Raw genomic sequence first — 13,634 nt, 5'->3', positions numbered from 1 at the left:
TCATTGACCACCTCCTACAGTGCCAGCAAAACGGAATCATCAGTAAGGCGGTTTACCCGTGTGCCAGTTGGGCATGTTTGATCCTCAACATAATCTTCTGAAGGAACACGCATGTGTCAGTGGGGTAAGGGTGGTCAGGGGTCAGAAACAAAGAGACTGGCTGTGGAGACCCTGTGTCCCTGCAGCGTTCAGTTTTCTTCCCCTGGTAGTCCTGATGGCTGAACACCCTCTGGCTAAAGTGGCAAGAACTTTAGACTCTAACTCAGCTCTGAAAGACCATCCTGCCCAGTCTGGAGAATTCAAGGAAAATGAACACTCACTTGCCTGTGGGCACTCAGTTCCCCTTTCAAGTGAAACTACACATCTGGAGGAAAGAACAGTAGCCAACCAACTTCTTGAATTCCGTCTATCTCACAGGCAGCACATCTAGGTGCTGGGCTGAACCCAGTTTTTATCAGCTTATGTTTGACCTGTGAGTCAATCTAGTTGTTAAGAGAAAGTTTATTCGCATTAAATCACAGTGCTTCTCTACCCTTTCTGGTGAGGACCTGCCAACTCCTAGTCTTAGCGTAAATGTTTTGTTTGTCTGAGATGCTTGTGAGTGTGAGGGGTAGTCATGTTCTAGAGCACTCTGTCTCAAAGTGTGCTCTGTGCACCCAGCTGCTTAGTTTCCAGACTCCTGGCCCCTACTGGTTGAGTCAGAATCCCTGGTGGCCTAAGCAGTGCATTTTTAATCATCCTCTCCAGGAAACTTGCTAAGATTTGGGAATGATCCACTTTTCTTGGGTTTTCTTCTTAGATTTATGCCAGGTAAAGGGCTGAGGGATATAAATCCCTGGGCTGAGATTTCTAAATCCCCTGCGTGCCCACCTACTTTGCCATGGCAAGGGTAAGCTTTAACATGGATGCACTCTTAGTACGTACACTAGGCCTAGTTCAAATAATTTTGGCACTAATGTCAATTACTAGGTTGAGTTCACATTTCAGATCAGAAATGCCTGTTTCTGGAAATGTCTGCTCGGTTAAGACCTAGTAACAGCATCAATAAAGACCTAGTAACAGACCTGTTTCCCAAGGGGAGGGAGGGCTGAGCTTTTTGGTGCTGCTGACCCTTCCTTTGCTGTTCTTGTGATTCTCAATTTGCCTCTGGGTTTTGCCCTGGAGCTTTGAATTTTAAGACATTAACACTGGATGATGGGGGTTAGGGGAGTAGTTGTAGGGATGAATTGAGAAGGGTTTTGTTAGGTGTATGTGGTTGTGTTAATAGAACAATCTGGAAAGGGGACAGATGCCACAGAAAAAACACAATGATCCTGAACCACTCCTCCAGGCTAAGTTAGTCAACAGGCTCATAAGAACATATTTATAAAAAGAAATAGGACTAGAGAAGGGGCTGAGAAGTGTAGCAGGCATAGAAGACCGGCTTTGCTCTTTAGAACTCAACTCCCAAGGTTCCCTGCTTGCCCTAAGAATAGATCGATCGGGAGGCAGCAGGAGAGGGAGCATCTGGGGAACATTTGTTGGGTGCCCAGAAAACAGGCTCTGACTGCATTTGAACTGACATATTTGAAAAATGAAGTTTATTTCGCTGCATACTGTTTCAGTGATTCATTCTTTATATGTGCATTTACTCAGCAGAAGTGAGTCGAAAATAAGATGGATGCTAAATTTATATGTTAATTTTAATATTGAAGCTATCCTGTATTTGAAAAATAAGATCAATGCTTCAATTTCATTTCTTATGTGGTACTGAGCGTTGTCATTACTGGAAAAAAAAATCATTTCCGAATGCATCCTCCCCAAATTCCAATCTCAGAGGGCAGAGGAGTCTCAGAAGAGGTAATCTTACCTTGATGGTCTAGTTGGGATATGCTTCAGTGTTCCCACAGTGTCATTTACTATTTCAGTGTGAAGGGTAAATAGCAAAGGTAGTGGGTTTTTTGAAAATATTACAATGGAGTTTATTTACTAATTGGATTCTGAGAGTTTGCTGGGGTTGTTAGGGTCAAGAGTTTCATTTATGCCACTGGCAAAGCCAATGGACTTAATCAAAAGTAAACTCAGCAGTTGTTGAGAAAAATTCTTCCTCCAGAGGACCTGAGCCATTGCTTGGTGGTCTTAGACCACAACCTCACACTTGCACTGCAATTTAAATGAAAAATTCCAAACGTCTGTGGAAAGTTCTTTGGAGAAAAAGAAGGAATCTCTGTCTCCTAGCTAAATATGGCAGACCCAGATGTGTGACAGCTTCTGTGGAGGGAGGGTAGGTGAGTTTGACAGGGGACTTTTCTCCGCCCCAGGAGAATATTGAATTTGTATTGCTGTGGCAATACAAGTGGGAGCTGTTGCCGTGCCATCCCTGGCCTTCCTCATTGCTTCTGCCAGCAGGGAGCACTGGGGGACACAGGATGCTGCAGTGGTTGTGCATTCTGTGAAATGCACCCAAGGGTCCAGACAAGGGGAAAGGCGGGAGCTCAGATCTAGACTGGGTCCCCTTCACAAACTTGTCAGACCAAAAAAGGTGCCTGTTGGGGAGAAACCTTTTTCGGCTTTGCACAAAGGTACACTGAAGTCTAGTAGAGACCTTAGACAGATAGGGAGAAAAACAGAATGCATGAGTTGCAAGGGAAGAGTTTAAGCATTAAAAGGAGAAGCTGTAGAAGCCATTGATAAAATTTTTGACACCCTATCTCCTTTGGCCTGTCCCCTTTGGGAAAATAGGAAGAAGTTTCAGTTCACTTAAGAGTTCCAAAAAAAAAAAAAAGAGTTCCAAAAAATCTCACTCAGTGGACCTGAGATTAGAAATGCAGGGAGTTGTTGGAAAGGGAGGCAGGAGAAATAGCCCTTAGAACCAGCACCTATGCTTGCATCGCTTAGGTCAGCCCTCTGTTCCAACCTCACATTCTCTCTAAGGATTATCTTATCTTACATCATCTCAGGTCACCAGCAACCAAGAGGGCAGATGACATCTGGGGCTGCCCAAGAAGACAACAGCATATGAACAACAACGCAGGTGAATGGATGAAAATGCCTGCAGCAAACACTGATTTATGCAGTTTCCTGTCTTCGAGAGAGCCCTGTGAACCAGGCCATCTGCATATCTTTGTATCTTTAACACTTTACTATCCAATTCTCTGTAGATCTTGAATCTTCAAGAAACATGATGTTTCCTGCATCTTAGTATTAAAGATATATCTAGTTTTGAAAATTGGAATCATGCTCTATACCACTATAACCATAGAGAAAACCATATAGATTCAACAGATTTATTCAAATTAGCAATTCAAAGCACCTACACATATTAGGGTATTATTTTAAAACATCTAATAAACTAAATTCAATCCTAATGCAATTATTATATTAAAAACCAATTCTATGCAGATCCCCTGATTTTCTAAAAATGGTTTGGAGTTATGATTAAGACAGGGGTATTTGTAAAGCACTTATTCTGTGCTAGCCGTTGTTCTAAATGACTAACACCTCTTCATTAAATCCTCTCAACAACCACCTGAGGTGAGTAGATTACTATTGCCATTTGATAGATGAAGAAACAAGGAAGTAACTTGCCCAAGGTCAACTCCTCAGAGGTGGTGGAAGTGGGCTTCAGTCTCAGCAGGCTGGAGCTGGTTTATGGGCTTGGAGTTCACAGGGCTTTTTGTAGCTCCTGGGCCTTAGCCCCACCACCTGGCTTGTTCCCTGCCCTGGAGACACCTCCATCACGGGTGGGAATTGCTGCCGTGGCTGTTGAAGGCAGCCTGTGGGGCCTGAGAGAAGAACGTAGCTACAGAATACTGGACATCAGAGCGACCAGAACCCTGCGTGTCCATCAGCTGGCCAGGCAAGTACCAGGGGCAGGACCCGCAGCAGGCCGCCTATTTAATGTTTCGCCTGCTTCTGCTGCCCTCTAGAGGTCAGTGGAGGTGGATGGGTGAAATCAGCTGCTTCCCTCTGCTAGTTGGTCGTAACTAATCCCTTGGCGAAACAGAAAGGATGAGGCTATTTCAAAGGTATCTTTGCTGTATTCTGTTTCACTCAAATTCAGGGATCTCTACCCCAGGACTGCTGTCACTACAGGCCATGGCATTCACACACCCCCAGCCCCACAGCACAAGACCTGCAGGGGCATTCCCAAGAAGCCCCAGCCCCTGGGGGTAAACAAACCCACCCCATAAGTATCTGTCTCATTGATGGATCTAGTCTCATGTAAGCTAACAGTAAAATGGCTCCTGGATTAAACTCAAATGTGTTCTCATTGTCACTAGTGGAGAAATACAATTTTAAGTCACAGCTTTATTAAACCTGCTAGACAAAGTAGAAAGCCAGAAAGACCATTTCATCCAAACTTTCTCAAAGTGTGGCCTATGACTTGGACTCACAGGATTTGGAAATCCCTAAGGTATCTGTGAACAGTCTAGATTCTGGATCTTCCCGTAAACTTCTCAATCCCAAGCTCTGTGGGGGGGGGGGATATTACCCCCTCTTCAAGGAATCCACAATCTCAATGAGAGCCACTGAAGTCCACTTCTGTCCAAGGAGCAGCCTTAGGAAGCCCAGTCCAGCCCTCCAGCGAGAGGAGGAAAAGACAAACCCGCTAGTCATAATAGGAGTATTTGAGGTATATCGCTCATCTTTAAATTACCCACCCAGGTCAATAAAATATACTGTCTCAGGGTAAAAGTGCATTTGAATTTGTTCAAATCATTGTAATAAGGGCCCTGGAGAGTTAACATCAGTGTTCAGAAGCAACTAATAATGTTAATTAAATCATCCTCACAGGGCTTAGGGTGAGAGGACAATTCTTTTCCCTTCACAGTTAGGAGGTGGTTTGATCAATTAAAAGAAAAATTACCCCCAAAAAGAATTTTAAAAGAAACTTAGGGTGAGAGCCAGTAAGTAAGTGAGTCAGTAAGCACTGTGAAGTGCCGGTGGAGGGCCCCGGACAGAGGGCTGCTCTGGGGCAGGAGGAAGAAGAGGGGAGGGAAGGAGGCAGTGAAGACAGAGCCTCTCTCTGGGGTAAAGTGGGGGTTCTAGCATGTTCAGTTGTGCATTTCTAACCCTGTCCAGTTGTGGGAATGACCTGTACCATGATAAGGGGGTGGGACGGACAGGTGGTGGCACCTGGGTTCTCTGCCTGGCTGCCTGGCCAGCAGGAAGATCCCCCACAGCAACAGCTGGGAGCAGGGCCGACAATGTGAGATAGTGACCTCTGCAGAAAGGAGGGAGGGTTGTGGCTTCTGAGCTGGCCTCCCACTCCCAGGGGCTGGGGAGAGCCCTGGAGCCTCAGCTGAGCACCACAGCTGTAGTCCCCACTAGGACCTATGGATGAGATGAGCATTCAGAGGGCAGCAGAGTAAACAGGTCTGTGCTTGCATCCCGCAGCAGCCCTGGTGGTGGAGATAGTGAAGGGCAGGAGTTCTGTGGTGGATCCACCCATGGGCAGGGGCCCTGACCCTGAGTGAATTGAGGGCATGGGGAAAGTAAAATGTACTCCTATGTGGCCTTACAGGGAGGCCATATGGAGGAAGCCAGGGGAGCCTGACCAGATCAGCCAGGTCCAATGGCCCCTGGTCTGGGGGAGAAGCTGCTCTGCAGGTGGAATTAAGTCCTTCCTACACCATCCCAGACAGTCACTCACACTGTAGGGCTCTGGTGACTTGCTCAAACTTTGTTTTCCAGATTTCTTGGTTAAACGAGGCCAAAGAAAGAGGATAGGTATAAGAAACCAATTAAACTTGAATTTCAGATAAATAAGGAATAATTTTTTTTAGGATAAGTGTGTCCCAGACAATATTTGTAAAAGTACATATATGTATATATAGTTATGTATATGTATTTGTATTTGTAGAGTATAAGTATGTCCAGGGAATATTAAATAACTATAATATACAATACAAACATGTGATAAAATATAGTATCTCCCCATTATCTGGCATCCATGAGGATTATTAGAATCCACATAAATTTACTTCCCTGTTGCTTGAGGATTACTATTAAAAATAGGCCTAACTAATTCTATGCCCCATACTATACCATGCCATACAATGAACTCGGAATTGACTTGATATTACTATGAAATACACTAATTTAAAGCAAACTAAGACAAACTTCACTTACTGTAACACAGTTTTACTGTATTATAAAACAGCTTTATAAATGTCATGTATGACTTTATTTTTTTTTATTAAATGATAGATGACTTTAGTTAAATGGCGGTGAGTACACTTTTCAACTTCACTACCATATATAGATAATATATATATGCATATATATATATATATATATTTTTTTTTTTTTTTTGCAGTTTTTGGCCAGGGCCGAGTTTGAACCCACCACCTCCGGTATATGGGGACGGTGCCTTACTCCTTTGAGCCACAGGCGCCACCCCACTACCGTATTTTTTAACTTCAGGTAATACATATTAATACTTCACATGGCTACAGAGAACACATGGGAACCGTGGGAATGATGCACAAAGCGTCAGCTTACTGACAGCTCCAGGCACCAAGTTTGAACTCTGATTTTTTTTTTTTGTCCAGATCCCACGTGTATTGCTTAAGAGTGCCAGTCACTTGAGTTCTGGATAATGGGGGCTTTACTGTATATATAAAACTTATATAGTATTGCCTGTTCATGCTTATACTAAAAAAACCTTACTCCTTATCTGAAGTTCAATTTCATTGGGCAGCCTGTGTTTTCATTTGCTAAATCTGGTAACCCTACCAGGAGGGTAACCTTTCAGTGGCCTGACTGGCTGTGGCCAGGGCCCTATCCCTGCAGTTCAAGTAAACAAAGGCACTGGGGAGGCAACTAGATGGGCTTAAGGCCTAATCCAGCCCTCAGATGAATTTTGTTTGACCTGTACAGAATTGTTGTTTTCTTTTTCAAATGACTGCCAACATTTAAAAGTATAGAGATCTCATTTATACACGAAGTTTTTATGCTTTCCTGGAAAAAATGGAATATTGGGCAGAATCACATGGAAACTTTCTGGTCCCTGGCTTGTTTTCACACATTTGTGCCTGGTTATTGTAGCTGAATTTGAGACAGACCCATGTGGAGCCACAGATTTCCTAAAATTTGCCCTAGAACAGGGAGGAACTTTTATTGAAGCTGGAATCCCCGCGTGACTATTGATCACGACCAGGTTGAACAAAGGTATGAGCCCATTTTGTCCCTAACCCTTGACTTCTGACCTGGTGACTTGCTCTGCATAAGTGTTAGATGTGACCTGGGGTAGTCCCTAGCTTCTCAGGGTCTCTATTTTCATCCCTAAAGTGAGGGGGCAATTGTCTATGTTCCCCAACTTCTACTGGTACCAAAAGTTCTGTTACTAACTTCATGCCACAGCGGATCCAAAGTTTGAAAGGACTGGCTCCCAAGCAAGTGACAGACACTAGGAACAGCTTGTGAATTCTGACCAGCCTGAAAACAAACCAATGTCACCACATCCTGTGGATCCAATTCCCCCTAAGCACGAAAATGTTTAGAAGCTCATTGGCAACTGTACTGAAAATATTTTCACGTCCCCCAACTGCTGTCTTTAGAGCTGCTGAGGGTTGGGGGCCATATTAATCAGGCTAGTCTAGACCAGGGATAAGGAACCTGCATCCTTAAGGCCATTCTAGGTCCTTAATTTGGCCTTTTGACTGAATCCAAATTTTACAGAACAAATCCATTTATTTTTATTAGCACACTTTTGTTCATCTTTTATATTTTTATTTTATTTTTAAAATGAATGTAAAGTACTAAAGAATAAAATAAGTTTCAACAAAATAATCCTCCCAGATTGACCAGAACAATTAGAACATTATTAGTAAGTCATTAGGGATAAATCGACAGCTGCTGTGCATATGACTTACTCGCCTCTGCCTGGTACCCCTACAACATGAGGCTGGTTGGTGAGAGTTTCTGGGGATCAAGTAGCCAGTCTGTTATCAGCTTTTGACAGCAGCGCTATGTTTCTGTTTGAAGTGGAATTTGTGATAGTTGCACAGCTCAGCAGTGTTCTTAAATCCTGTCTGCTTCACAGCCCATTATATCAAAGAAGATCAAGAGAACACTGAAGGAAGGAAATGGATCTTTTTTTTTTTTTGTAGGTTTTTTTTTTTTTTTTTTTGGCCGGGGCTGGGTTTGAACCTACCACTTCTGGCATATAGGGCCAGAGTCCTACTCCTTTGAGCCACAGGTGCCGCCCAGGAAACGGATCTTTTTAATGAGGACTGGGAATTGCAATATTATCTTGTTTTTGCTAAAGATAAAATGATTTACTTCCTTTGTGATACTGCAATATCAACATTAAAGAAATTCAGTGCTCATCAGCATTATAACATTTGCAAGGACCACAAAAAGGTTGTATTGCAGAAATTAAAAGATGAAAAGCAAAAGCAAGGACACTCCTTTCAAGTAGCAGTAAGACCTGGAAGAATGCCACTGAAGCACCTTATAAGGTAGTTTATATACTCAGGGTGAAAGGGAAGCCATCCAGTGATGTAGACATTGTGAAAAAATGCATTGTCAAGTGGTAGGATGCTAAGACCCTGATAACGTTTCCAAGTACAAACAACCATCTTTTCAAGGAGAACCATAGCTGACTGGCAGCATGAATTAGCCTTCAACTTAATAGAACTTCATGCAATACTTCAAAGGAAAATAGATACTATTCAATGGCTTGGGATGAATCCACTGTTCTACTGACTTGGCGCAGGTTTTATATTTCATTAGGGTCTTAACAGGAGATTTTCTTTGCTACGAAGAGTCCCTCATTTTGGGCACTATTGTGAACAGAACATGAAGAATAGGTCACTTCAAGATAAATGGAGTGAAGGTGGACTGGATTTGGTAAATTTAGTGAGGGTAAGAACAGACAGCACACCTACCATTACTGGAAAACATGGTGTATCGCACAGGTTTAAAAAAAGTATTAACAGATCCAGGTGCTTTTCATTGTATCTTCAACCAGTAAAATCTCTGGGCTAAAGCCACTGTTTTAGGTGACACTGTCCAACCAGTTTTAAATATTGTTAACTACATCTGTGCAAATGCAACAGATGGTCCGTTTTGTCACATGCTAAAGGTGAAGGATAAGGTATTAATGTGGATTTGTGGTATCATTCTAAAGTGCACTGGCTATCACAGGGATGGGTGTTAGTCAAAATTTTATCTCTATGAGAACTGATAGTTAAATTTTATGAAGAACAGAAACAGCAATGAGAATTATTAAAAGAACATTTCTATAGTAATTCAGCATTTCTGTGTAACATCATACCAAACCAAAGTGACTGGAATATTTCTTTGCAAGGTAAAACTATATCTATTGATAGGTGGCAAAAAACTAAGCATTTAAAAAATGCTATTATTTTCAGAGACACTTCTTCAAAAGGAAATTTTCGATGAACATTTTCCCCAGTTAGCAAAGGTCATTGATGAGCCAGATGCTATATGCAAATCATCTGAAGAATATACAGCTGTTATAGACCTATTAATTAGAGAAGACAATGAAAGGTTCACTGACTTTGAGAATCATGTCATCACACTCAGATCAGCATTTCAGCCTCACTTAATTGATATCACCGAGGCGCTAAAGAACTACAGATGGAATTGATTGAACTCTCAGTAGATGGCATTTTAAAGTCATTGTTTGATGCTAAGAAAGATCCAATTGAAATAAGGAAAAAACTAGTAAAATACCCAAGCCTTTGGCAACATGCTGGAAAATGCTTTCTTGCGGCTCGGTGCCTGTAGCTCAGCGGCTAGGGTGCCAGCCACATACACTGGAGCTGGTGGATTTGAACCCAGCCCTGGCCTGCCAAACAACAATGACAACTACAACCAAAAATTAGCTGGGTGTTGTGGTGGGTGCCTGTAGTCCCAGATCGTTGGGAGGCAGAGGCAAGAGAATTGCGTAAGCCCAAGAGTTTGAGGTTGCTGTGAGCTGTGATGCTATAGCACTCTACTGAAGGGGACATAGTGAGACTCTGACTAAAAAAAAAAAAAAAAAAGAAAAAATGCTTTCTTGCCTTTCAACCACTTATTGCTGTGAATCTATACTCTCTTGCCTAACCCAAATCAAGTTGCCCTTAATTTTAAGCTCACAAACGACAAAAGTCACCTAGAGGATCTACTGAAACCATGGACCTCCGTGCTACAAACAAATACTCAAATGCTTCTCCCCCCAAAAGCAGCTTCTACTGAGTCATTAAATAATTAGTTAACTATGTATATTCTTATCAACCCCCAATAAAACATAATTGGAATGCTTGTAAATAAAAAAGAATTAGTTAACTTTAAAATTAACGAATGGTTTTCATTTTTTGAAATTATTAAGCACATAGTAGATTTTTATAAGATAATGTGCATTTTAAAGATCTGTCATTGAAATATCTTGAATGAAGCCTTATTTGATGCAGCTAAAGTAATGTGGCTTCCAACATGAAAAGGTTCCCCCGCCCTGCTCTAAGTTACGCTGCAGCACAAACCCCCACATCACAGCTGCTTAACATACACAAGTCTACTTTCAGCCTGTGCAAAATCTGCCACAGGTTTGGCAGCAATGTAGGTTAGTGACGCAAGAATTCAGTTTCCTTCTCTTCTGTGACTTGACCTTAACATGTGGCTTTCGTGGTAGAGGAAGGATTTTCTGGAGACCTTTCCAGGGCCTCACCTCTGCTCACATTTCCCTGGCTGGGGCCAGTCCTGTGGCTTCACTTAAGGGACTAGGAAGCAGAGTTTTCTCCTGCCTGGGAAGAATGGAGAAAAGTGTATCGTGAACGCTAAGAGGCTCCACCACAGGCACACGAGATGACCTACAGGGCCCCTTGCAGTTCCAAAATCTTGCATTTTGTCATTCTTCAGAGTGGTCTTCTGGTGTGGTCTGTAGATGCCCGGGCTCGATCTTTGTGTTGACCGACCACCATCAAGCAGGACAGACGCTGCAGGTGTCCTGACCATTAAGGTTCTCCAAGTCCCAGCCTTTTCTTCTGGTAATGTAACTTACCTTTAACTCTTAGTACGTGTGTGTATTGACTCATTTATCTTCACAACAGTGCTACAAGATAGGAAGTTTTAAAAAAAAAAAAATCCAGAACTGTTTCATAGATTTAAGGAACAGGCTCTGTCTCAATTTGAACTGACACATTTGAACTTGATGTCACTTCACACTTTCAGTGATTCAGTCTTTATATGTGCATTTCCCCAGCAGAAGGCACAGAGGCACTAAGTCACTTCTTCAGGGTCCCATGCGTGGTTGGTGGGGATCTGGACTCCTCTTCTCCAAGAATTGTGTGCCAGAGCCCAGCTCATGATGGCTTTGCGGTGGCTGGCATGGTGTCACCAGGCTCAGGGCCTCCCACATGGCTTTCAGGATCTCAGGGACCCTCTCATCAGGAGAGCTAAATCTGAGTGGAAGCTGAAAATAGCATTGATTGTTAATTTGACCAGCTGCAGTAACTTGCCTTCCATTGGTTGTAAAATGGATTCTATTTTCCCCTACAGGAGCTTTAACCGTCTCTTGTCCTTTTCACTGCTAGTGGCCTGCATTCCAGAAGATGCAGGTTCCAGCACCCTGTCCCAGTTCAGCCCCCACTTAAAAATGACATTTTCCCTTCAAGCTCAGTGTGAAAGTTGACTGACTCCTTTTCGTTTTTCCTCATTAAATTATTTCTATGGCCCAGCGTGGTGGCTCCTGCCTGTAATCTTAGTGCTCTGGGATGCTGTTGTGGGAGGATCCCTTGAGCTCAGGAGTTTGAGACCAGCCTGAGCAAAAGTGAGACCCCATCTCTACTAAAAATAGGGAACCTAGCTGGGCGTGGTACAGGCACCTATAGTCTCAGCTACTTAGGAGGCTGAGGCAAGGGGAAGCTTGAGCCCCAGAGTTCGAGGTTGCTATGAGCTATCGTGCCAGGGCACTCTACCCAGGGTGACAGAGTAACACTGTCTCAAAAGAAAGAAAAAAAATAAATTATTTTTATTTTTTGAACAGGCCATGGCTTTATACTGTTCCCAAGTCAAAAGAGATGAAAGGAGTTTCTCCTTCCTCCCAGCTCCCTGAAGGCAACCCACATTATTAGTGCACTGGGCATCCTTCTAAAAATATTTATGCACATACAAGCACAAGTATTCCTTTTTTCTTTTCTTTGCAAATTTTGGTATAGTGTACTATATACACAGATGGCTTATCTTGCCTTTCCCCCCTTCACTTATTATGTCTGGAGATAGTTTGATCTAATTATAAAGATAGTCCTCATTTTTTTTTTTTTGCAGTTTTTGGCCAGGGTTGGGTTTGAACTTGCCACCTCCGGCATATGGGGCCAGCGCCCTACCCCTTTGAGCCACAGGCGCCTCCTGATAGTCCTAATTTTTAAAAAAGCTACATGATATGCTATTGTATTTGGCTGTTCTATAATTTAATTAGCAGTCTCTTTTTTTTTTTGAGACAGAATTTTACTTTGTCATCCTCGGTGGAGTGCCCTGGTGTCACAGCACACAGCAACCTCCAACTCTTGGGCCCATGCAGTTCTCTTGCTTCAGCCTCCCAAGTGGGTGGGAGTACAGGTGCCCACCACAACGCCTGGCTATTTTTAGAGACAGGATCTCACTCTTGCTTAGGCTGGTCTGGAACTCGTGAGCTCAGGCAATCCACCTGCCTTGGCCTCCCAGAGTGCTTGGATTACCGGCTCAGACAGAAGTCTCCTTTTCGTAAGTATGTTTTCAAGTCATCTACTATTATAAACAATGTGATAATGAACAAACCTTAGACCAATATGAGAATGAATAACCTCATAACCTTAACCTTATGATTTGAGGTGGGAACAAGAGTAAGTTGCATCAATTTGTAACAGGAATTTACGCTCAAAGGACTAACGCATTGGGGATCTATTAGATGCTGCCATGTGGTCCTCTTATAGGTATTGTTGCAGTTTATACGCCCACCAACAAAGTGTGAGAATCTCCCTTCTACCACATCTCCAGTGAGCATGTTTTCAACTGTTCTCGATTTCTCAAAACCTGAAAAATCTCATTATGTTTTAATTTGTGTTCTTTTGTTATGAATGAGGGTGGGCATCTTTTCATATGTTGTAGCCTGATGTGCATCAACGAGCATTTCTGTCTGGGGGTTCTGGAAGGACAGTTGGTTTTGAACGAGTCCCTGACCTAAGTTCAAAGTTGGCAGAGCCCATTGCAGCGCCCCACCATGAGGGTTTGCAGCTGAGTGTTTTAAACAAGGAAGGTGTTTTCTGTAGTGCATTCCCATTTGAAACACCGGGCACTGAATCCAATCCTAACCGGGCTGATGGCGCCATCTATCTTCCCAAGATGGACAAACGGAGTGCGATGCAGTTTTATAAGGAGGACCTTTGGGATCCAACAATGATGAGGCTCCACTATGTAAGGGTCGTGGATATGTTCCATGACAGCTAAACATAATCTCATTGACCTACTGGCCTAATTAATATCACTGAAATAAGTATTTATTTTTACTTTTTGATTGTTAAAAATCTTTAAATTATTAAAATAAAACACATATAGAGAATAGTATAATGAATCCTAGTTAGTATACATGTCATCAGCATTAAGCACTCGTGATGACATGCCACTCTGGACTCATGTAGCCCGTGTCCTCTTTCTTCTGTTAGGTT

This window comes from Otolemur garnettii, unplaced genomic scaffold (assembly GCF_000181295.1).
Source record: "Otolemur garnettii isolate 467f Iridium unplaced genomic scaffold, OtoGar3 scaffold00006, whole genome shotgun sequence".
Classification (NCBI taxonomy): Eukaryota; Metazoa; Chordata; class Mammalia; order Primates; family Galagidae; genus Otolemur; species Otolemur garnettii.
Note: the sequence above shows the minus strand (reverse complement) of the source record.